The following is a 27,423-nucleotide window of genomic DNA, read 5'->3' as shown; positions in this document are numbered from 1 at the left end:
GTTCCTATTATTCTAGTGTCGAAAAAGGATGGTACATCGCATATGTGTGTTGATTGTAGAGGCATTAATAATATTACTATTCATTATCGTCATCCTATTCCTAGGCTAGATGATATGCTTGATGAATTTAACTAGCTCTACGATTTTCTCCAAAGTTGATTTGCGTAGTGGGTACCATCAAATTCGCATGAAATTGGGAGATGAATGGAAAACAACATTTAAAACTAAGTTTGGATTATGTGAGTGGTTAGTTATGCCTTTTGGATTAACTAATGCACCTAGCACTTTCATGAGATTAACGAATGAGGTTTTACGTGCTTTCATTGGATGATTTGTGGTAGTATACTTTGATGATATACTGATTTATAGTAGATCTCTAGAGGAACACTTGGATCATTTGTGTGCTGTTTTTATTGCTCTACGTGATGCACGTTTGTTTGGTAACCTTCGGAAGTGCACCTTTTGCACCGATCGAGTATCTTTTCTTGGCTATGTTGTTACTCCATAGGAAATTGAAATTGATAAAGCCAAGATTGAAGCTATTGAGAGTTAGCCGCATCCCAAAACGGTCACACAAGTGAGGAGTTTTCTTGGACTCGCCGAGTTTTATAGGTGTTTTGTGAGAGATTTCAGCACCATTGTTGCACCTCTCAATGAGCTTTAAAAGAAGGATGTGCCTTATTCTTGGGGTACCGCACAGGAAGAAGCCTTCGTGGTTTTGAAAGATAAGTTAACACATGCTCCTTTACTCCAACTTCCTGATTTTAATAAGACTTTCGAGCTTGAATGTGATGCTAATGGAATTGCATTAAGAGTGTTTTATTACAAGATTGTAAACCTGTTGCATACTTTTCTGAAAAATTATGTGGGCCTAGTTTGAATTATTCTACTTATGATAAGGAATTGTATGCTCTTTTTCGGACTTTGGAGGCATGGCAACATAATTTATGGCCCAAAGAATTTGTCTTACATTCGGATCATGAATCTTTGAAACATATTAAAAGTCAAGCAAAACTGAACCATAGACATGCTAAATGGGTTGAATTCATTGAGATTTTCCCGTACATCATTAAACAAAAGAAGGGTAAATAAAATGTTATCGATGATGCTCTGTCTCGTTGTTATACTATGCTTTCACAACTTGACTTTAAAGTATTTGGTTTGGAGACCATCAAAGATCAATATGTGCATGATGCTGATTTTAAAGATGTGTTGGAGAATTGTAAAGAATGGAGAACATGGAACAAGTTCATCATTAATGATGGATTTGTGTTCCATGCTAACAAGCTATGCATTTCAGCTAGCTCCGTTCGTCTTTTGTTGTTACAAGAGGCGCATGGAGTAGGATTGATGGGACACTTTGGCGTAAAGAAGACGGAGGACGTACTTGCTACACATTCCTTTTGGCCAAAGATACGATGGGATGTTGAGCATTTTGTTGCTCGCTGCATGACATGTCAAAAAGCTAAGTCACGACTCAATCCTCCTGGTTTATATATGCCTTTACCTGTACCTAGTGTTCCTTGGGACGATATATCTATGGCCTTTGTTTTAGGTTTACCTCGAATAGAGAAGGGGAGGGATAGCATATTTGTTTTCGTAGACAGATTTTCAAAAATGGCACACTTTATACCATGTCATAAAAGTGATGATGCTGCTAATGTGGTTGATTTGTTCTTTCGTGAAATTATTCGCTTGCATGGTGTGCCAAATACGATTGTTTTAGATCGTGATGCTAAATTTCTTAGCCACTTTTGGTGATGTTTATGGGCTAAGTTGGGGACAAAATTGTTTTTTAGTACTACATGTCACGCCCAAAGTGATGGGCAAACTGAAGTAGTCAATAAATAATGATCTACTATGCTTAGGGTAGTTTTGAAGAACAACCTAAAACTATGGGAAGAATGCTTGCCTCATATTGAATTTGCTTATAATTGTTCGCTGCATTCTACTACTAAGATGTGCCCTTTTGAAGTTGTCTATCATTTCTTACCTCTTCCATCTTCGGAGAAGGTTAATTTTGATGCTAAAGAACGTGTTCATTTGATATTAAAGATGCATGAGTTAAATAAGGAAAACATTGAGCGTACGAATGCTAATTATAAACTTGCTGGAGATAAGGGTAGAAAACATGTTGTCTTTGCACCTGGCCATCTTGTTTGGTTGCATTTGCGTAAGGATAGGTTTCCTGATTTGCGCAAGTCAAAGCTAATGCCGTGTGCTGATGGTCCTTTCAAGGTGTTAGAGAAAATAAATGATAATGCATATAGACTTGAGGCGCCTGCAAATTTTGGGGTTAGTCCCACTTTTAACATTGCAGATTTGAAGCCATATTTGGGCGAGGAAGACGAGCTTCTGTCGAGGACGACTTCAGTTCAAGAAGGGGAGGATGATGAGGACATCAACACCATTGTTACACCCACAGCCCCAACTGCTATACATACCGGACCAATTACTAGAGCTCAGGCATGCTAATTGAATTACGAGGTACTTTTGTTTCTTGGAAATCCTTCTAATGTTCATGAACATATGATGCTACCTAAGTTAGATACTTTTGTTGTACTTATGAATGAAGGACCTAGCATGGACAAGAAGGATATTCGTTGGAGCGGGATCAAGCATGGAGAAGAAGGTGCACGCGCAGGAAAGAACAAAGGAGCTTCCAGTGGTGATTTTTGCACTTTAAAGCCACCATAAGGAGAGCATGAAGCCTTGAATGAAATATTCAATACACCACTATAAATTTCGTCCATATGCTATTATAGGTGTTGCAACACCTTATTTTTGGGTCAGACCCATGTAATTTTGAAATACCATACTATAGGATGTTTTTAGAGTCCGTATGTGTGGGGAAACGGAGTTTAGGGTTGTTTTCGGACCCCTCCTCCAAGGGTCACAAAATTCCCTCTTTATTCCCTCATATATACAACCCTTAGGGCACCGTTTAGATTTGGGTTTTGTTTAGATTACAAGTTCTCCATAGGTGCAACTTCGCGTCCTTCTTTTGTGTTCCACGACCAGACAAAGGTGTCAGAGAACCCCACCTTCATCAATAAAGTTTTCCTCTTATATTCGCAATATCCATATTGCAATCTTAGTTTCTTGCTTGTTCTTCATTTGTGTGCAGGAAACAGACCCTCGTTGTCAGGTTGATCATACTCCGGCGTGGTCAATAACCTCCCCGAGTTGGTTTAGCGATTTCTAAGGCGCGACGTCCTCACACGTTCATAGTCGGATCGTCAAAGTCTACTCCACCAAAACGATAACCACCATCTCATTGAAAGATCGGGACCCTTGCCTCAATCACCAAGGCTCCACCGAAGATAAACCATGTGAAGTTCATACTATGTACAATATTCATATAACAAAATAGAAAATACAAATAGTTTTTATTCTTGTTTGATGTATAAGCTTTCAGAACATCACTTTGCGTCCATTAGATTAGTTTGACATTTCTCTCTGTATATATGCTTGTGTGCATCCTTGAGAGATATGATTGCTGGTAATCTATCTCAAGAGAGAGACAAAGTGATTGAGGTAAAGTTGTCCATGTATTTCGATGAGATTGTGGTTATCGTTTTTCATGGAGTAGACTTTGACGATCTGACTAGGAACATGTGAGGACGTCGCGCCTTAGCAATCGCTAACCAACTCCGAGAGGTTATTGACCACGCCTGAGCACGACCAACCTGACCACGAGGGTCTGTTTCTTGCATGCAATCCAAGAACAAGCAAGAAACTAAGATTGCAATCTGGATATTGTGAATATAATAGGAAATATTTATTGACGAAAATGGGGTTCTGTGATGCCTTTGTCTGGTCGTGAAACACAAAGGAAGAACGCGAAGTTGCAGCTATGGCAAACTTGTAATCTAAACAAAACCCAAGTCTAAACGGCGCCCTAAGGGTTGTATATATGGGGGAATAGAGGAGGAATTTCGTGACCCCTTGGAGGAGGGGTCCGAAACCGACCCTATCTCAGTTTCCCAACACATACAAACTCTAAAAATAGCCTATAATATGGTATTTCGAAATTGCATGGGCTTGACCCAAAAATAAGGTGGTGCGACACCTATAATAGCGTATGGATGAAATTTAAAAAGTGGCATCTTGAATATTTCGTCCAAACCTTCATGCTCTCCTTAAGGTGGCTTAAAAGTGCGAAAATCACCGGTGGAAGCTCCATTGTTCTTTCACATGAGTGTACCTTCTACTCCATGCTTCATCTTGCTCCAACGGATATCCTTCTTGTCCATGATAGGTCCTTCATTCATAAGTACAACTTAAGTATCTAACGTAGGCAACATCATATGTTCATGAACATTAGAAAGATTTGCAAGAAACAAAAGTACCTCGTAATTCAATTGGCATGCCGAGCTCTGGTAACTTGTCCAGTATGTATAGCAGTTGGGGTTGTGGGTGTAACAATGGTGTTTATGTCCTCATCATCCTCCCCTTCTTGAACTGAAGTCGTCCTCGACGGAAGCTCATCTTCCTAAACCAAATATGGCTTCAAATCTGCAATGTTTTTTTGAGAGATCAAATCTGCAATGTTAAAAGTGGGACCAACCCCAAAATCTGTAGGCAGATAAAGTCTATATGCATTATCATTTTTTTTCTCTAACACCTTGAAAGGACCATCAACACGTTGCATTATCTTTGACTTGCGCAAATCAGGAAACCTATCCTTACGCAAATGCAACCAAACAAGATCTCCCTTTGCAAAGACAACATGTTTTCTACCCTTATCACCAGCAAGTTTATATTTAGCATTCATACGTTCAATGTTTTCCTTAGTTAACCCATGCATCTTTAATATCAAATCAGCACATTCTTTAGCATCAAAATTAACCTTCTCCGAAGATGGAAGGGGTAACAAATCAATAGGTGCACGAGGTAAGAAACCATACACGACTTCAAAAGGGCACATCTTAGTAGTAGAATGCAGCGGACGATTATAAGAAAAATCAATATGAGGCAAGCATTCTTCGCACATGTTCAGGTTTTTCTTCAAAACATCCCTAAGCATAGTAGACAATGATCTATTGACTACTTCAGTTTATCCATCAGTTTAGGGGTGACATGTAGTACTAAAAAGCAGTTTTGTCCCCAACTTAGCCCATAAAAATCTCCAAAAGTGGCTAAGAAATTTAGCATCACGACCTGAAACAATCGTATTTGGCAAACCATGCAAGCTAATAATTTCACGATAGAACAAATCAGCCACATTAGCAGTATCATCACTTTTATGACATGGTATAAAGTGTGCCACTTTTGAAAATCTGTCCACGACAACAAATATGCTATCCCTCCCCTTCTTTGTTCGAGGTAAACCTAATACAAAGTCCATAGATATATCCTCCCAAGAACACTAGGTACAGGCAAAGGCATATATAAACCATGAGGATTGAGTCGTGACTTAGCTTTTTGACATGTCGTGAAGTGAGCAACAAAACGCTCAACGTCCCGTCGCATCTTTGGACAAAAGGAATGTGTAGCAAGTATGTCCTCCGTCTTTTTTACGCCAAGGTGTCCCATCAATCCTCCTCCATGCACCTCCTGTAACAACAAAAGACGAACAGAACTAGCTGGAATGCATAGCTTGTTAGCATGGAACACAAATCCATCATTAATGATGAACTTATTCCATGATGTCCCTTCTTTACAATTCTCCAACACATATTTAAAATCAGCATCATGCACATATTGATCTTTGATTTTCTCCATACCAAATATTTTAAAGTCAAGTTGTGAAAGCATAGTATAACGGTGAGACAATGCTTCAACAATAACATTTTATTTACCCTTCTTGTGTTTAATGACGTATGTGAAAGTCTCAATGAATTCAACCCATTTAGCATGTCTATGGTTCAGTTTTGCTTGACTTCTAATATGTTTCAAAGATTCATGATCAGAATGTATGACAAATTCTTTGGGCCATAAATAATGTTGCCATGTTTCCAAAGTCCGAACGAGAGCATATAATTCCTTATCATAAGTAGAATAATTCAAACTAGGCCCACTCAGTTTTCAGAAAAGTATGCAAGAGGTTTACCATCTTGTAATAACATACCTCCTAATCCAATTCCAATAGCATCACATTCAAGCTCGATAGTCTTATTAAAATCAGGAAGTTCGAGTAAAGGAGGATGTGTTAACTTATCTCTCAAAACCGTGAAGGCTTCTTCGTGTACGATACCCCAAGCATAAGGCATGATACGTCCCAAACGTATCTATAATTTCTCCTTGCTCCATGATCTTTTGGGTGACATTGTTATATGTTTCGCTACACTTTTATATATTTTTACACATATTTGGACTAACCTACTAACTGAGTGCACCCAGTTCCAGTTTGTGTCTACTCATGTCTTTTTTGCAGGGATTTTTTCCCAAATTTCCATAGCACCAAAAATCCCGAGAAAAATATATAAATATCAGCGTAACGGAAGCTTCCAGATCACCGAAGATGGGCCACAGGGGAACCAGGGCTGCCCAGGCGGCTACCCTGTGCTGCCTGGCCCCTCGCCGCGCCCACTGGCCGCCTGGGTGGGCCCCACCTCCTCTGACGCCCTCCTTTGGCCTATATACCCCTCCGATAGAAAACCCTTTTAGGATATCCATAATCGCGAATTTCCCCATCGTTCCGCCACTGCAACACTTCCGAGATCGGGAGTGTCACAAGACCTCTTCCGGTACCCTGCTGAAGGGAGGATTGACCTCCGGGAGCTTCTCCACCGCCATGGACGCTTCCCGTACGTGCCGTGAGTAGTCATCCTTGGACCATGAGTCCATGACCAGTAGTTATGTGATGTCTTCTCTCTAATCTTGTGCTTCAATGATTATCCCTTGTGAGGTGCCTTACATGATCAAGGCATCTATGTAATTTTCATGCTATTGCTATGCTCGGTTTGTTGGGATCCGATGGATTATGAGATTATGTTCATATTGTTATGAGTTATATATTTGATTATCCTTTTATATTATTTTCTTTAGTGATTCATGCATGTTCTCCGTTGCTCTTTATTGCTTTGCCGAGTACTAGATTGTAACTCCAAGAGGGAGCGTTATGCATGATTGTGGGTTCATGCCCCCTGATGTCTAGCTTGAGTGACAGAAACATGAGACTAGGGCATGTGTTGTTTCCACCAGGGAGAAACAACGGTGCTTGTGACCACGGTTGCAAGGATTGTTTACCTTACGCATAGTTCGTTAATGTAGTTGTCTGTTGCTTTGAGTTTACACCTTGGGTGGGGCTCGCAACTTAATACCAGCGAGATGTTCTGGATAGATATCTCAAGGTGGATGATTAGTAAGTAGATGCTGATGAATAAACAGTCTACTTGTCTTGGCGTACTGCCCATTACTATTGAGTCTCTAACTTTCAAGTAGCATAATTAGCATTGCAGTGCGTTCATAATTATGTCTATTGCCCAGCTGTAATTTGTTTACCCAAGCATAGTTGTTTATCGTCTTTTGGGAGAGAGACATCACTACTGAACATCATGTGACTCTGGACCATATCACCACCATTTCTTACACCTCCATCATTTACTGCTTTCATTTACTTTTCCGTTGCAATCACTATCACTATTCCCGCTTGTGTTTTGATCCTTTGCAAGCTACAAGGCTGGAGAGATTGACAACCCCCGTGTACTCGTTGGGAGCAAAGTTATCTGTGTGTGTGCAGGTCCACGTCTTCTGCTAGCGCCAGGGCAGCAGACACCTACTTGTTGATCCTCGGAGTCCTCCTGGTTCGATAAACCTTACAGTCTCCGTGTAAGGGAAACTTGCTGCTGACTACATCTCCACCTTCCACTTGGGGTAACCAGCGAGGGGCAAGAAGTATATTCATCAACTCGACATCAAGCAAGTTTCTGGCGCCGTTGCCGGGGACTCCAGTCTTCAAGATAGGGGAGTTGCACACTATCCTTTACCTTTGCTTTTTAGTCTTGTTAGTTTGCTTTTTAGTTTTTGCTTTAGAGTCTTATACCAAAAACCACAAAAAAATTAGTTGATTTATTCTTGCTTGTTGCTGCTGCTATGGGTTCCACTGAGAACACCAAGTTGTGTGACTCCACTAGTCACAACAATAATGATTTTACCTTCACTTCTATTGCTCCTATTGCCACTTTGGGTATTTATAAAAGTAATAGACCTTGTGACCATGTTAGTCTTTATGGAGAATTATACCCTTGGCATGGTCTCCCCGGGAAGGAACCGGATCTTTGGTTTGAATTTGCTCCTAAATGTTCCCAAACTTGGGAAGACATCCAAACTCTTATAATAGAGAGAAAATCAAATATAGAGGATGACACTACAATTTTACTTAATAGCGATGATATTGATTTTGATAATTGTAGTCTTTCCGAAGTTATCACTTTTTTGCAAAGAATAGCTAAAGACCCCCACACTAGTACACTCAATATTGCCTTCACCGAGCATATTACCAATGCTCTTTTTAAAGCTAGGGAGGAGAAGCTCAAGATAGAGACTTCTATTCCTAGGAAACTAGAATATGGTTGGGATCCTATGGTCAAGATTAAAATTAATAATATCTCTTGTGATGTTGGAGCTAGTGCCTCTGTTATGCCCAAAAGAATGTATGATATGCTTGATTTGAAACCTTATGATCAATGTTCTTTTGGTGTTCGTCTTGTTGATTCTTCCATAAAGAAACCTTTAGGGAGAATTGATGATGTTCTTATTGTTGTCAATGATAATTATGTGCCCGTTGATTTTATTATTATGGACATTGAGTGTGACCCTTCATGTCCAATTATTTTGGGACGTCCTTTTCTCCGCACCGTTGGTGCTATTATTGACATGAAAGAAGGGACCATTAGATTCCAATTTCCCCTTAAAAAGGGAATGGAACACTTCCATAGAAATAATATTAAGTTACCTTATGAGTCCGTTATTCGGGCAAGTTATTCTTATGGAGTTGATAACACTTGATCTTGTTGTATCATGACTAGGTCAAAGGCATAAAAGAAAGCGCTTGTTGGGAGGCAACCCAGTTTGTTTTTACTTTCAGTTTTAGTGGTCTTGATGCTTTTTACTACTGTAGCAACATCATTGTATCTTTATTTTCAAGCTTTGTGCCAAGTTTTAGCCTCCGATTGCAAGAAACTTCAAAAGTTTTGACATGTTGTCCAGAAACAGATTCTGTGTGCTTGACGGAAAAAGTCGCCAAAAATCACCAGACAATGTTTTTGATCTGAAATGTTTTGATAGCATGCCCTATATAATTGTCTTTCTGGCATCTCTTCTGAGTTTTTTTATTTGAGTTGCAGAAGTGCCCTGAAAAAATTATTTACTACCTGTTGTTTTGTTTTTGACAGATTCTGCCACGTTTTGCGTTTTCATCATTTTGCAAATCTTAAGCTTGCTTTTCCTTTGCAAAACCTTTTGGAAATCATGAGAAACAGTATTTTTTCATGAATATCATTATTTCCAGTAGGTAATGAATTATTTTATTATGGGTACTAACCACTCTAATCAGCTTATGATGAGTTTCGTATGAAGGGAGCTTTCAAGTATGCGATGGAAGGTGATGAAAGAAGATCCAGGAGTGTCAAGCGCTCAAGCTTGGGGATGCCCCCATGCACCCCCAAGAAATATTCAAGGAGACTCAAGCGTCTAAGCTTGGGGATGCCCCCGTGCATCCCCTTCTCTATCAACAATCATCAGTTCGTCCATCTCCATGCTATATTTTTAGCACTTCATATGTTATGTGCCATACTTGGAGCGTCCCGCTCTTTAGTTTTTAGTTTGTTTTAGTTTTGATTGCTGGTCATAACAAGTCGGAACCTAGCCTTCCTTGTTTGGGAGAGAAACACGCTCCATTCCACTTAGAACACAACATAGGTTTTCATGCTTATCCTTTTTGTGTGTTCTCTATCTTTACATAGCTGTTGTCATGCTTAGCTCTTAGTTTTCATGCTATATCTTTTAAAGAGCTTTTATTTTGGTTGCTTTTGGAACTCTATTGAGTTATCATGCTTATCTTGTTTAGAGAGTTGGCTCATTGCACTGAGTTGTGTATCTTGCATGAGTAGGTAATGGAGGTTGCTATTTTAAGTATAGTAGTAACTTCAATAGTTTTGAGGTATTGATTTGAGTAATGTTTGGACTATTGGTGACAAGAGCTTGAGCCTATTAGTGATAGGTGTCGTATTTTGGGAAATCCGTGTTTTTTTCAAAAACTACAAATTAGTTGAGAACTCTAGCTACTAGAATGATCGCTAACCTCTGTAGGGGTTGGAATATATAGAGTACCCTCACGTTACCATGGGTCGAGGAGGCACAAGGATAACAAACCCCCAAACACTCCTCCTCGAGGTACTTGTCTCTTTGTGAATTTCCTATCTAGATAGAGAGCTACCGATAATAAGTGTATGAGTTCTTCGGACTAATGCGAGTATTCGATTGTTGGCACTTCCACCATCCATATTTTGCTAACCTCTTCGGTACCGTGCATTGCCCTTTCTCATCTTGAGAGTTGATGCAAACTTTGCTGGTGCATCAAAACACTTGGCATGGTACGCTCTGTCATCATAAGCCTCATTATATCTTTCCTCAAAACAGCCACCATACGTACCTATTAAGGCATTTCCATAGCCTTTCCAAGATACATTGCCATGAAACATCCACCATCTCATGACTTGATCTTCATGTCATACATGCTTTTGCTTGATCGAGGAGTCGCATGCTAGTTGGGCCTTGCCCTTATTATTGCTACATGATGTGCTAGATTCATTGCATATCCTGTTACACTGACAGAGGCATACATTTTGCATACATCATGATAGTCTTCATTTGTCTTTATGTTGAGTACTTCTTATAAAGTGTGAAGATCTTCTTTTCATTCTTGTAAAACATAGAGTGTTGCCCTTAAGTGAGGAAAAGATCCCAAAGAGGACAAATGAAAAGATCTCAAGGAGGACAAATGAGAGATAAATAGGAAGAGCCAAAGAGGCCACAAAAAAGAGAAAAAAGGGGGGGCAACACTACTATTCCTTTTGAAAGATCCACACTCATACTCCATTGCTATATTTGTACTCCATAGAGATTATCATTCATGCATAACTATGTGGGGACCCTTACACTATAGAACTTGGCTTGTATATTCCAATGATGAGCCTCCTCAAATGAGCTATAGGTCTTCATGAGCAAGCAACTTGGATGCACCCCCACTAGTTTCATTGGAGAGCTTACCTTATCTCATATGTGCATCCGTTGCATGGCAATCCCTACTCCTCACGTCATATCTATCATTTGGCTTTCTCTCGCCTATGGTTGTCCTCATTGATGTGAGCCTTTCACACATTTTTGTCTTCCTTCCCCATCATTATTCTATTTGCCATCCTAAGTGCCAACATATCTTGCTTGCGCTCATCCATTGCATGAGTTCTCAAAGTCGAAAGAGAGAGGATCATTTTGACTTGTGCCTGACTAGTGGTTTGCGGATGAGTCAAAATAAGATTCTGAAGTAAACCAAGTGTGAAGTCTAGTAGATTGAGTTCTCAATTAAAAATATTTTATACTCTAAGCCCATCTCACTTTTCTTGCACGCAAACACCATTTGGAGACATTCGAGTCACGGACAGCGAGAGCTCTTGCACCTTTATGTTCTTACCTTACTAATTTCCATACTAGATATAGACTCTTGCTTGTTATTGTCTTGACTTTAATTGCATATCTTACTTACTTTACTTTTAAGTTCTTATATGTGTGTTAGCATTTCACCATAGAAATTATTTGTGTTATCATTTACCTACTCGAGGACGAGCAGGAATTAAGCTTGGGGATGTTGATACGTCCCAAACGTATCTATAATTTATGCTTGCTCCATGATCTTTTGGGTGACATTGTTATATATTTTTCTACACTTTTATATCTGTTTACACATATTTGGACTAACCTACTAACTTAGTGCACCTAGTGCCAGTTTCTGTCTATTGATGTCTTTTTTGCACCGGCTTTTTCCCAAAATTCTAGAGCCCCAAAAATCCCGAGAAAAATATATAAAAATCAGTGTAACGGAAGCTTCCAGATCACCAAAGATGGGCCAGAGGGGAGCCAGGGGCTGCCCAGGTAGCCACCCTGCGCGGCCTGGCCCTTGGCCGCACCCACAGGCCGCCTGGTTGGGCCCCACCTCCTCTGACACACTCCTTTGGCCTATATTTACCCCTCCAATCAGAAACCCTTCCAGGATAACCAGAATTGCGAATTTCTCCATTGTTCCGCCGCCGCAGCGCTTCCGAGATCGGCTGCGTCAAGAGACCTCTTCCCGGCACCCTACCGGAGGGAGGATTGACCTCTGGGAGCTTTTCCACCGCCATGGACGCTTCCCGAACGTGCCGTGAGTAGTCCTCCTTGGACCATGAGTCCATGACCAGTAGCTATGTGATGTCTTCTCTCCAATCTTCTGCTTCAATGATTAGCCCTTGTGAGCTGCCCTACATGATCAAGGCATCTATGTAATTTTCATGCTATTGCTATGCTCGGTTTGTTGGGATCCGATGGATTATGAGATTATGTTCAGATTATTATGAGTTATATATTTGATTATCCTTTTATATTATGTTCTTTAGTGATTCATGAATGTTCTCCGTTGTTCATTATTGCTTTGGCCGAGTAGTAGATTGTAACTCCAAGAGGGAGTGTTATGCATGATTGTGGGTTCATGCCCCTGATATCTAGCTTGAGTGACAGAAACATGAGACTAGCGGATGTGTTGTTGCCACCAAGGAGAAAACAACGGTGCTTGTGACCACGGTTGCAAGGATTGTTTACCTTACACATAGTTTGTTAATGCAGTTGTCCGTTGCTTTGAGTTTACACTTTGGGTGGGGCTCGCAACTTAATACCAACGAGATATTCTGGATAGATATATCAAAGTGGATGATTAGTAAGTAGATGTTGATGAATAAACGGTCTACTTGTATTGGCGTACTGTCCATTACTATTGAGCTTCTAACTTTCAAGTAGCATAATTAGCATTGCGGTGCGTTCATAATTCTGTCAATTGCCCAGATGTAATTTGTTTACCCAAGCATAGTTGTTTATCGTCTTTTGGGAGAGAGACATCACTAGTGAACATCATGTGACTCCGGTCCATATCACCACCATTTCTTACACCTCCATCATTACCTGCTTTCATTTACTTTTCCGTTGCAATCACTATCACTATTCTCGCTTGTGTTTTGATCCTTTGCAAATTACAAGGCCGGAGAGATTGACAACCTCTCTGTAATCGTTGGGAGCAAAGTTATTTGTGTGTGTGCAGGTCCACGTATTATGCTAGCGCCATGGCAGAGGACACCTACTTGTTGATCCTCGGAGTCCTCCTAGTTCAATAAACCTTACAGTCTCCGTGTAAGGGAAACTTGCTGCTGACTACATCTCCACCTTCCACTTGGGGTAGCCAACAAGGGGCGAGAAGTATAATCATCAACTGGTCATCAAGGCACATCCTTCTTTGTTAGCTCATCGAGAGGTGTAGCAATGGTGCTGAAATCTCTCACAAAACACCTATAAAACCCGACGAGTCCAAGAAAACTCCTCACTTGTGTGACCGTTTTGGGCTGCGGCCAACTCTCACTAGCTTCAATCTTGGCTTTATCAACTTCAATTCCCTCTGGAGTAACAACATAGCCAAGAAAAGATAGTCGGTCGGTGCAAAAGGTGAACTTCGCAAGGTTACCAAACAGACGTGCATCACGTAGAGCAGCAAAAACAGCACGCAAATGATCCACGTGTTCCTCCAAAGATCTACTATAAATCAGTATATCATCAAAGTAGACTACCGCGAATCGTCCAATTAAAGCACGTAAAACCTCATTCATTAATCTCATGAAAGTGGTAGGTGCATTAGTTAACACAAAAGGCATAACTAACCACTCATATAATCCAAACTTAGTTTTAAATGTTGTTTTCCATGCATCTCCCAATTTCATGTGAATTTGATGATATGCACTACGCAAATCAACTTTGGAGAAAATTGTGGAGCCACTTAATTCATCAAGCATATCATCCAGCCTAGGAATAGGATGACGATAACGAATAGTAATATTATTAATGCCTCTACAATCAACACACATACACGATGTACCATCCTTTTTTGGCACTAGAATAATAGGAACAACACAAGGACTAATAGATTCGCGTATATAACCTTTGTCGAGCAACTCTTGTACTTAACGCATGATCTCCTTCGTCTACTCTGGATTAGAGAGGTATGATGCACGGTTGGGTAGTGACTCACCGAGAATTAAGTCAATCTGATGCTCAATCCCTCCAATAGGTGGTAATCCCGGTGGCATGTCTTGTGGAAAGACGTCAGTGAACTCCTACAAAATGTTAATGACAACAGGAGGAAAAGAGGGAGGCATGTACTTGAATGAAAATAATACTTCTTTGCATACGAAAGCATAGTAAACAGATGTAGTAATATCTGATCGGTAATATCAGATTTAGTGGCAAGTAAACAACCACTCTTCAGTTTTATTTTAGATGCAACACTAGATGATGGTTTATTAGGCTTATTGTGTTGCTCAAACTCCTTTGCTACAATCTGATTTTCACTCTTTTGTAGGTCATGTTTTGCTTTACTAGCTCTAGCAATGTCATCTTTCATAATATGTTCAGCAGACATAGGAATCAAAGTTATATTTTGATCCTTATGAACAAGAGTATACTGATTTGTCCTACCATGGTGTACAGAATTTTATCAAATTGCCATGGTCTACCAAGTAAAACGGAGCATGCTTGCATCGGTACCACATCACAATCAACAAAATCAGAATGTAGCAATGCTAAAATGCACACGAACAATACGTGTTACCTTAACCTTCCCATTGTTATTGAACCATTGGATGTAATAAGGATGAGGATGTGGTCTGGTGGTGAGAGACAACTTCTCCACCATCTCCATGCTAGCTAAGTTGTTGCAACTTCCTCCATCGATGATTACACAAACAGAACGTTCCTTCGCAACTCCCTTTGTATGGAACAAGTTCTGCCTCTAATTTTTCTCAGCATGTGTTACCTGCACACTTAAAACACATTAAGCAACTAAGCTTTCATACTTGTCAGCATAGTCAGCAGCCATGTATTGTGTCTCTTGTTCAATATCATCTAGACCCTGTTCTTCACTTGCAATAAGAGCCCATAGTCTCCTCGTCATAATCACTAGTGCAGTCATATCCACCATCCTCGGTAACAATCATCACACGCTTGGATGGGAACTCTCTCATATAATGACCTCCACCCTTGCAACAGCGACAAATAACCTCACGTGTTTGCCCTGTGGATGCCATGGATGAAGAAGAGCTCTGTGCTGGCCCAGAAGGTGTGCTCTTGGTAGAAGGTGCGGCAGGGGCCTGTTTCCTGGTATCTCTGTTGGAGTTGTTGGCTGGAGTAGGCAGTGCTGAAGCAGGAGGACGTGTGGAAGTAGATGAGGTCCATGGCATCCATGAGGAAGTGCGACCTACAGAAAATTTAGTTCTCGCCAATGCATGTCGATCCTGCACTTCACGTTCAGCTTTGGAAGCAAGATGGAATAAATGAGTGATAATGCTATAATCCTTATCACTACAAGGAATATGCTAATACACGACGCTATTTTTTCGTTGCTACATCGTCACGGTTTTTAATTTACAACGATCTCACGACGAAAAACCAAGCGCCCAAAACGGAGCGTCACAAATGAACAACAGCGACGTTTTGATCAAAATCGTCGTAACTTTTACGACGATTCCTGGATTGTCGTAACCTTTACGACGATCCTAAATCGTCGTTGACAATCAAAACCACTCCTACGTGGCAAAATTACGACGAAATCAAAACGTCATGGTTGAAATCAGCCAACCCATTTCAATTGATCACATGGGCTGATTTTATTTTTTGGGGTTTTTTCTTATTGGGCTTCTTTTTGGGCCTTAGCCTATTTATAACCACTTTTAATTTTATTTTTTTAGAATTTTGGTTTGTGGCCTTTTACTTTCTATTGATTTTCTTTTTTGGCCATTTTATTTTTGTACTCGTCCAACATGTCATGCTGATCTTAAAATTTTGTCAAATTTTGGACCTCGAGATTTTTACATTTTGATCTGTAGCATTATGAAGGCACAAATATATCTGATCCAATACAGGTGACAGCACAAACTTAGAATCAACCTAAATTTAATACTAATATATTGTCTTTTTGACCACTTTCAATTCAAGAATGAATTTCAAATAGAACTAAGAACACATAAAATTGATAAAATATACGACTAAATAAATCTATTACAATCTTTACAACACAGATGTGCTACAATATGCTACTCTAAACTGAGTAAGACTTCACAGCTTCACACTTGGGTTCACACTTCACGGCTTCACACTTCACGCTTGAGCTTCTGTAAAAGAGGAACCAACACAATTTTAAGTCTACAATACAAGAATTGATACTAATCAAGGATAAAAACAAGTTGCATCAGAGCCTCTCATGATTCTCAGTTTCCGATAAATAGTGGTAAACAAGCTGCAGATTATTGAATGATGGTAAGCATACATGAATAGCTAAATAATGCATGACGACTCATTCAAACAATATACATGTCATATGTTGTGTATAGGAAAAATAATAATAGCATACACATTACAGGTACACGGACAAAGGTGAGGTAATAAAGTATATACATTGTCCATCCATGACACAGAGGCCTGAGGCACATCTTCCATTTTCTAGAAGAAAAGAAGGGGTCTGAAGTTCCGTTTCAGGGAAGCTTCAGGAAAAACTAGGAAAAGTCGATAAATAATGTATAAAAGTCTATCAAGAATTCCTATAGTCACACAAAGTTCCAGAAGTAAGGCTATAAATAATACTTATAGAGGCAGAATGCTATTCAATCGAGACAATGGAAAATACTGTACAAATATTTCACATCTACAGAGTCAACTGTAGACCATTTAGGAAAAAATAGAGTTAACTGAACGCAGGTTACTAAATGTTGCTTCCTTCGCTCCTATACGTAAGGAATGTTGTTAATGGAATATACTACTATTTTCATTTTGTGTTAGTTCCTGTCATTTAGGAAAGACCAGACTATAGCGCTCAATTTGCAATCTACTTCTCTAATTTTTTTTCTCCCTTCTGAAAATGATGTTCAGTTAACCTAGTTAGTAACTAGTTTCTGTTCATTGACTAGGCTTGGAAACCGTAGTTCAGCTAGTGGGATTCACAAGTAAGACTTCCCGCGTTTCAACAGTGCTGACTGAATTCCTTCAAACTGGTCTCTCATGCAACACATCTAAGAGTAATGACAATGGCAGAACTATGTATCACAGTACAACATGCTTTTGTTTGTGAATGAGCATTCCAGATTTTATTCGAAAAGGAAAACAAGTAAATAAGATGTCCAGTCTACTACACATTGCTAGCGGGAACATACCTAGAGGTTTGATGGACCACCTAAAGAGCGACAGCAAAAAGAAAGCAGAATACACACAGCGCACGGGCTGTGAATACATCTATGACAACCATCTCCAAAATCATGGAACCATGACCAAAGTTCTTACTGAGCACTCGGCCCTCTAGCATATTAACAAGCATTCCAGATGATAGATCAGGTTGAACTTATTGTCGAAATACTTGACAGGAGATTCACTACTGACTATCAACAGGGATCCATTTCCCAAATGATCATAGGCTTCCGTTCGAACCGACGGTGAAGATGAAATGTTAATGAAATGGTACGAACACATTATATGACACCAAACCAGCAAGCCACACAAATATATCAATGGAACTGCAGCATGTCGAGGAACGCCAACAGCTTGGGGCGCAGGTAGTTCACCGGGCTGAGCGTGAAGTCCTTCCTTGCGTCCATATGGCCGTCGTCGTTCCAGATCACGTTGAGGGGTATCTGCGCGCTCGGGTAGTTCTCCACGACATCCTCGACCACTGAAAGGTTATGGTATCCCCACATGCATTGGTGGAACCCTGTAAACAAGAGCAAAAAATAGTAAGAGGTTTGCAGATTACAGTGACGGAATTCAAATACTCTGTTCTGGATGCGTTAAAATTCGAATGGTTGCAAGGTAAAAAATAACAAGAGTATGATTTACAAAACAATTGGACCACATGTAGGTACCGTGCAGGATAACTGCTAGTATGATTTATTGTTGTTTGGTATTGTCTTCTCAGGTCTGTTGACCATATTTAGAGCAAGTGTTGTTTTGGTTTTTGCAGCGACACTCTCAGAATCACGAGAGTGAAATGTCAGTAGAATGTAAGTTATGTCTACTAGTATCACAGTGCGAGATGGTCAACACAACAGTTATCTACTTAGTACAAAGATTCATAACAGAGATATTCAAGATGGTCTCAAATTAGTGCGAATCCAGAAATTGTTGCTTTTTTAAAAATTACAGAGAATCTAGAAATTATGATCTCAAATTATATATGTCCGAGTGATCATGCGAGGGAGCTAGATATAATTATGCTTCCTATTTATTCTTGCTAGAATTTGGCTCATTCTATATGTAGTACTAGTAGCATTGGCTAAAGGAAACTAAACATGAACAAAAATACAAACTTACAAGTCAAAGACAAGCTGATGCAAGGTCAGTTTGGAAGATATAAATGTCTATGACCTCTCTATCACGCTGTTATCTAGCTTGTCCTACCCAACACGAATGTTTCATTGTTCAGAGTTCAAAAGTTAAAACAGTTATCAGGGGAAAATAATATAGATAGCTGCTATCATTTCCCTAGAATGATGGTAGGAATCAGCAGCATAGCCTGAAGGGTCCGCTACTAAGCAACCATGCAACCTATCCTTGCTCAGTCACGACAACAATCAATCATGGTAGTACGACTACAAACCAAGCTGTACCGTTACGCAAGCCAGTACCTACCAAGCTATACCATCTCTAGCAGGTGGCATCAGAGAAACACAGAAATCGCACTTATTATTGATGATATACGCTGACACAAATCACCTAAGTAGTAACCAAATCTATGCCAGAAGGAACGCATGTCAAAAGCACCGTGTAGTGGAACCTCTGGAGTTACACCTGGATCTCCGTGAGTGCCTTGACCCGCTTCCTGACCTTGTGTCGGGCCACCAATCCCTGCAGCGTGTTCTGCACAACCGAGGCACTGAATCAGCGCGGCTAGATATGTAAGTGTATGTAAGCAAATTACGTAGGTGTAGCAAAGCTCTTACATTTCCATGCAAAGAGTCACATCATCCCATTCCAACCAAGAGCTGAATTTGCAAAACTAATTTTTTTTGTAGCCTCAAACGTTTCTCTAGTTGATTATTTGTTTTCACTGTTGGCTTTATATCGACAAGGACTACAGAACAAGATTCCCCTTAATCTGTAGAAAACATAATCCCACTATGGTATGTTCCACTTCAAAATTGAACTCTTTTCTAACAATACACTAACAAGCTAGGACAACAGTCGGCTACTAATTTGTCAAATGTAGGTGCAAGCATGCAGGGATACAGATACATTATTTCAACATTTCCAAGTAATTGGTTGGAAGTAAACATCTAGACATGCACGCTAATTAATTTTCCCTGTATCATTTTTGCAGTGAGTTTCAAACAAGCAAAGCATAGTCAGGAACAGGGAGACCATCCATCTCACATGAAGTTGAAAGGAAACAAGTTTTGAACAAGTGAAAATAACTTAATGGGGAAATTTAATAGATATATGAAAATGCACTAAATTTGATGAAATAGTAGTGTCTACTAGGGAAATACATTGACAAAACATAGCTTTGACATCATGCAAGAACAACAAGCTGAGAAAGACAACTACTCCTACATCATTAGACAAACAGTAAGCTAAGAAAGACAACTACTCCTACATCATTAGACAGACAGTAAGCTGCAATATCTACATCATGAAGAGAAGTAAATTGTAATAGCTATCGACGTTTTCAATCGAAATGGTAACTCACAAACCATTTTTTCAAACATAAATATATCCAATATGATGTTAAGCTTCTGAAATATGAATTAGTGGTAATTGCAACCAAGAATGAGAAGAAACGTTTTTCAATAAACACGAAAACATAATATTCGCAGAGCAGGATCTGTTCGTATAGGGAAACAGGTACGTATGCAAGAAATGCCCAAAGGGTACAGATAGGACATCAATAAACCAATCAAATTTTAGCAGACGATATTGAATAATGGAGCTGTTTGCATTCTGGTTTGTATTTGGTCAAGAAAGTTTTGATAGGTTACCAGACTAGTGTACCTACTCACTAGTGCACCAGCAATCAAATAATATCATACGGTGAAATCAGCATACACACCTTTTATAGTAGAACAACATATTTGTCAGAAGAGGATAACAATATGTTGGATTTGATCGGTATATAAGAGTAAGTCAAAGGTAAGGAAACAAGGAATGGACTGGTGCACACCTTGGAGTTGATGATCTCCAAGGTATAGGTGGTCATGAGGAGGCCGAGGAAGGACCAGACGCGGTAGTTGTGGAAGGAGGGATGAAGACGATGGTGGCGCAGCAGGCGCCGAAGATGTAGGTCCACGTCCGCTTGTCCAGGTGGTCGTTCACGTAGTAGATGTTGCTGGCGCAGCCGATGAGCTGGATCACCGACCCGAACAGCAGGAACGTGCAGTTGAAGGCCAGCCTCGTATTCCTCCAGTGCCGCCCCAGCAGCCCGTCCAGCACCTCGAACCACTGCCAACAATGGTGGTTGTTACTTACAAGCTTGTTAGAGATGGAGCGAGCTTGGGTGGGATCGATGTTGGCATCGAGGCTGCATGCAACAATGGAGGATGTAGTACCTGGATGACGTGGTTGCGGAAGTCGACCTTGTCCTTCTCCTTGCGGGTGCGGTACTCGAGGTAGAGGATGCTGATGAGGTAGGCGGTCCAGTTGCCGAGGAGGCCGTAGAAGAACTGGAAGAGGATGCGGCTCACCATGCCCAGCTGCGCGAAGGAGTAGGGGAGGGTGAGTAGGACCTGGGCCACCTGGTTCGACGCGCAGCTGAACCACGCGTCGTACGCCGACCTGCCGTGCCACAACAGGCCGGACAGCCGGGACTTGCCGGACTTGAGGTCGACTCGGGGCGGCGCCAGAGCCAGCGGCAGTTGCGGATGTGGGCCTCGACGGTGCGGACCACCCTCCGCCCACGGCACCCCGCCACCGATGGTGCGGATCTGGGCCCCGACGGCACGTGGGATGTTGAGGGGAGGGAGGGACGAGGTCGGCGGCGGTGGGTGAGGAGGACGACGAGGTCGGCGAATGGTGGGAGCGGCGGTGAGGGGGGACAAGGAGGAGGTGGTGGCGGCGAGGAGATGGGGACGAGGGAGAAAGGGTGCGATGCGGGAGGGGTCTGAGCTAGGGTTTGGCTGCGGGTGGGTTATCTTTTTTACATTTTTTTTCTTGTAGATACATGGATGGATGGATGTGAGATGGTGAGATGGATGGATGGATGTGCGCCATGTCATCGATCCGAGGGAGATAGTTAGAACATGTTACGACATTTTTATAATCATCGTAAAAGTTATGACGATTTCATCTTATGCGGTTACGACGTTTTTGACTCACATCGTCATAATTTATATGTAGATTTGATCCCCTCAAACGGTTTACGACAATCTCGGATGAAATCGTCATAGATTTATGACGAATTCATCAACGACTTCTTAAGAAACGTCATGTATGAGCATATTTCTTGTAGTGTATATTCTAGAATAGTCTCAATATCTCTATTTAATCCACCCATAAAACATGCAAGCATAGCTTCATTGTCCTCAACAATACCACATCTAATCATGCTAGTTTGTAATTCCTAATAATATTCTTCTATAGAATTTTTTCCTTGTCTAAACGCTGCAATTTTTGAAGCAATTCACGTTGATAATATGGTGGAACCCAACGAGTACGCATAGCAGTTTTCAAAGCAACCCAAGTAGTTGGAATATTAGCATGATGTATTCGACAATGTCCAGACCACCAAACACAAGCAAAACTAGTGAATGAACAAACAGTAGCAACAACACGTCTATCCTCAGGAAATTGTAAGCATGTAAAACGTTGCTATGTTTCTAACTCCCAAGTAAGATATATATCAGGAACATACCGACCATCAAAAGTTGGAATATTCAATTTAAGTTTAGGGAGATGGTCATGATCCCGTACCACATGGGGTGGTGCAACCGTACCATTGAGATTGTATCCATGTGGACGACCCAGTGTGTGTGGTTGTGGTTGTTGTCCCTGGTGTTGATTTGGAGCAACCTCTCCCTCATCATCATCATCAGCATCATAATCCTCATTCTGGTCACCCACAGAAACCTCACTAGTAGCAGTAGGAGTAGCAGCAGGAGCAACAACACCATAATTCTATGCCTGTCCAGAAGGCATACGTCGCGTTTGTCCGACAAAATCCGGGCCTCGTTGTTGTCGTCGTTGTTGTTGTTGGAGAGGGATGGAAGCTGCAACTGGTGGTGGTAGACGGGCAAGCACCTCATTGAACTTGACGTCCATCTTGGTGTCGAATGTCTTCTCTAAACTGTCTAGCTTCTCCATGGCCTCTCCAAGGCTAGTCACGAAGTCGTGTACCCGGTCAACCATCATTTGCTGAAATTTATCATGGAGCTCCCTGTTGGTCAGGCTCTCCTAGTCGACCTTGTCATCTTGTGATCCTGGCATGGTTAGCAACAATAGGAACATAGAAGAATATGAACCTACAAACTACTAGGAAGTGATGTTGGTGGTGATGGTGGTGGTGGTGGTGGTGGGTCACAAATCCGTCAAGCAAATCTCAAATTCTTACTAGTTCTTACCTAGGAGGAGGTGGTGATCGCCAACCGATGTAGTCAAAACTCTCAAAGCTTGGATATAGCGATTGCTAGGTGGTGTAAAACACACGATGTAGATATATGTGGAGCTGGAAAGGCTTATAATATGGTTGCAAAAAGGTCAGCAATAATCAGTTCAGAGATGCAAAGTCGAAAGGACGCTCAACGACGGTACCATGCTGGTCCTGGGCTAGACCGTACTAGAGACGTGAGCCTAGAACACTAACAAAATCACGACACTACACATAATTAAGGGAAGAGCCACTCTGATTTTCTTTCTCTCTCTATTTTTTTGCGCTCTTTTTCTTTTCTTTTCAGAAAATCACTATAATGGCGAGTGTCTCAAAACTCTTCCGAAGGACCAAAAACACGATAGACATGATTTTTTTGACAATTTTTTTTCCTGGAGAAATTCGGGGCTGTGACAACCAAAAATTACGACAAAATCACTATGGTGGTGAGTGTCTCAGAACTCTCTAAAAAGCCTAACAAAATTATTGGGAAAAAAAGTTGACCCTCCAAAATTTTGGCCTAAAAAGTGCTCTCAAAAGCGTGCCACACTTTTTTTCCCCAAACCTACTCAAGTAAGGAAACGTGAAATAAAAAACAAGAGGATCTCAAAATTAACCTATGACATAAAGGACTTGGACTAGGATTGGTGGTGGATATGTGGTGGTGCTATATGGCAGCAAGGATAATGGTGGCATGGTGGTGGTATATGGCAGCAACAATGATGGTAGCGTGGTGGTGCTATATGGCAGTGATGAAAGATGGAACGGTGGCGGTGTGACAGCCTGTGAACAGAACTCAAAACTCTAAAGGACTAGACACTAAGACAAGTAACTCGATACGACGATGTAACCGCATATTCAACAAAGAAAAATACTGAAAATACTATGCAAAGGCTCAAATTGATTAAGATATGATGATCTAACCCTAATTTTTTCTGGCTTTTCCATGGACCATAGGTATGAAGAACAAAAGCGATCTAGCTATGAAAAATTGGTAAAATCTCGTCGAGCAACCTGAAAATCTGATACCATCTTGATAGAGGCAAAATTGTCCCTGTCTTTTGATGAGATGGTTGTTATCGTTTTTGGAAGAGTAGACTTTGACGATCCGACTACGAACGTGTGAGGACGTCGCACCTTAGCAATCGCTAAATCAACTCCGAGAGGTTATTGACCATGCCGGAGCACGATCAACCTGACCACGAGGGTTTTTTCCTGCACGCAAACGAAGAACAAGAAAGAAACCAAGATTGCAATATGGATATTGTGAATATAAGAGGAAAGCTTTATTGATGAAAGTGGGGTTCTGTGACGCCTTTGTCTAACCGTGGAACACAAACGAAGAACACAAAGTTGCAGCTATGTCGAACTTGTAATCTAAACAAAATTCAAGTCTAAATGGTGTCCTAAGGGGTGTATATATGGGAGAATAGTGGAGGGATTTTGTGACCCCTTGGAGAAGGGTTCGAAACCGACCCTAACTCAGTTTCTACACACACAGAGACTCTAAAAATAGCCTATAATGTGGTATTTCGAAATTACCTTGGCCTGACCCAAAAATAAGGTGGCACAACACCTATAATAGCATATGGACGAAATTTATAAAGTGGTGTCTTAATATTTCGTCCAAGCCTTCATACTCACCTTACGGTGGCTTCAAATTGCGAAAATCACCAGTGAAACCTTCATTATTCTTTCCCATGCGTGCACCTTTTACTCCATGCTTGATCTCGCTCCAACGGATATCCTTCTTGTCCATGCTAGGTCCTCCATTCATAAGTACAACAAAAGTATCTAACTTAAACAACATCATATGTTCATAAACATTAAAAGAATTTTCAAAAAACGAAAATACCTGATAATTCAATTGGCGTGCGGGGGCTCTAATAACTGGTCCAGTATGTATAACAACTGAGACTATGCATGTAACAATGGTGTTGATGTTCCGAGAGATGATTGATGTTTGCCCCATTTCTCCAGCCGCCATTTCAAATATGTGTTGACTATGTGTAAGGCACTGCTACGCATCAGACTATTGATATATTGCATCTATCAGACCAGTCGCATGCCGTTAGATTGAAAGCAGAACGTACGTTCGATCTCTTGTTTAGGACCCACTAAAACAAACCTGGGACTGCTTCCGTAAATCATGTGGATCCCTGATTACGCGGGATTAACTGCCTATAAGAGTTAGACCTTAGTTTTAGGAAACAAATTAAATACGACAGCATGCTTCCTTACCATATGTGCATTGGTCCATAGTTTTAGAAAAAAAATCAAAAACGGCAGCTTGCTTCCTTACTATATGTAGTCGTCCATAGTCTTAGGAAACAAATCAAATCTGGCAGCTTGCTTCCCTTGGATATGAGTTGGTACTTAGTTTTAGGGAACAAATCATACAAATCATATCCGTAGGTTGCTTTCTTATGTACCAAAATTTGCATCCGACACAACTAATACGTGTATCCATGTATCCACCTTGTTTGTAATGTTGTGCATCAGTTTGTTTTCTTTACTACTCTTTCCGTAAACAAATATAATAATGTTTAGATCACTACTTTAGTTATCTACATGCTTCTATATTTCTGTACGGAGGCATTTTAGTTAATTTTTGTCTTCATTCAAGAATTTGTTTTTGTTGTAAATAAAATATGGTTTGATCTATTTGAGGAAATTATTTATAATCAACCAACTGATTTCTCTACTCTGTAAGCCGCCTCCCCCGATTGACACGTCCTCGTGTAGGGCCCATCCACCTCGCACTCCCATCTTGCCTTATCTCTTTCCTCACCGCTCGTCTTCTTCCTCATTTTTCCCTTCACCTCTCTCGGCAGCACACCCGCTCTCCTTCAGCACCGCTGCTGCCCATTCGCCATGGCCGCAATTGCCGAGCTGCGAGCTGATGTGAGCCACCGCCGCTAGCCATGCCATCTGATGTGGCCCGTACATGTTGCTCCCTAGCTGCAATCCATGGGAGAGTGGGATCTCCGCCATTGCCGCAGAATGGAGAAGTAGAGCTGCATAACAAACGTGGTGCCATGCGTCGGCAGCAGAGCTGCAGTGGAACATGAAGGTGTGGCGGCGGATCTGCAGTGCATCGGGGTGGTGATGCGCGCCGGAGAGGCGGAGCTGCAACGCAACATGCCGGAGCTGCGACGGGTAGCCGGCATTGTGTTGGAGCACCGCGTTTCGATTTCGTGGCTGCAATGAAGCATGGTCGGCGCTGCATTGGAGCACTGCGCACTTGTGGCACGGCTACAATGAAACAAGACCAGAGCTGCCACGAGCTGTCGGTGCTGCGTTGGAGCACCGCGTGCTGCTGTTGCTGCTGCAATGAAACATGGCCGGAGTTGCGACAGGCCGCCGGCGTTGCCTTGGAGCACCGTCGTGCCAGTGTTATTGTTGCAATGGTGCATCACCACGCTGACGAACGCCCAGCCCCAACGACGAGGGTGTGCGGCCCCTGCTTGCGAAGCTGGGTGGCGCTCCTTCCGCGGTGACTCGTGTTTGTTTTTTGAGTGTAAATCCAACCGCTGCGAGGAAATGATCCTTAGCATCGCCCTTTATTTGAAATTTTATGTCCTTTGTAACCTGAAATTTTGTTTCCAAAGCATCGCTATCTTGCTTCCACAAACTAGAGAATTGGTTTGAACCTTCATCCATCGAAAAAGAAATCATTGTACGTGTTTGAGAAACATCACAATCTTGTTTCCATCGACTAGAGAGTTGCTTCCAACAAAATATTATATTGCTTCCATTAGATAGAAAAATATTTTCAGTCATAATTACACATGATTCCAATTCAAATTAGGGATTTGATGCAAAGAGAGAGCAAAATGCTACATTCAAATGGAGAGTATGCTTGAAGGCAAAGTCAAAATTGCTTCCATGCATCAAATTTCGCTAATTCGAATGTGGCATAGCCATCATCTGATGGAATTCATTATCCAAGGTGTTGTCCTCGAGATTGTATACCTCTTGATAGCCCAAATATTTGAACCTTGGGGGTATTTTATGAACTCGACTCATCATCTTTCAAGTAGACACATCCAACCTTGATCCCCTAGCGCTCCTTGTTGCATACAAACATGTGTGAGAGCACTTAACATAGGAAGCATGGCTAACACAAGCAAATGATGTTGATGCTATCACACACTAAAATAGTGGAGATTTGATTTGAGAAATCTACACGCTTGACACACAAGATCTAGATGCACAATTTTAACGTTCACGGAACATTGTTGTGTTATGGATTTACATGTCTACAGTAGAAGCATCTGGTAAAAATCAAGGAAGCATGATTAACAAGAAACACCAATTTGTGTGCTATTCAACCACCTGCAATTAACAAATTGAAGCATACTATGGGCCGAAGAAGCATGTGTATTACAATGTGGAAGCACAATGGGTAAGAAGCATGAAAATATTGCTGGATACATAAGTAGTATTACTTTGAAGCATAGGTATTTGAAAAAAGAATCAATACCAAAAAAACCTGCGGTCAACATGGGTAAGCATATTTATGTCATGAACGTACCAAATAGACATGTAGTCGTTGATGATTTTGT

General features: G+C 41.1%; 1 pseudogene; it reads left to right on the top strand.

Annotated features, from left to right (window-relative positions):
- Window positions 1-18,569: 18,569 nt before the first annotated feature.
- LOC123405215 lies at window positions 18,570-21,377 on the top strand (annotated as a pseudogene).
- Window positions 21,378-27,423: the final 6,046 nt, after the last annotated feature.

The sequence above is a fragment of the Hordeum vulgare genome, chromosome 6H (genome assembly GCF_904849725.1).
Source record: "Hordeum vulgare subsp. vulgare chromosome 6H, MorexV3_pseudomolecules_assembly, whole genome shotgun sequence".
Taxonomy (NCBI): Eukaryota; Viridiplantae; Streptophyta; class Magnoliopsida; order Poales; family Poaceae; genus Hordeum; species Hordeum vulgare.
The sequence above is the reverse complement of the archived record's forward strand: the minus strand, read 5'-3'. Positions and strand labels throughout refer to the sequence as shown.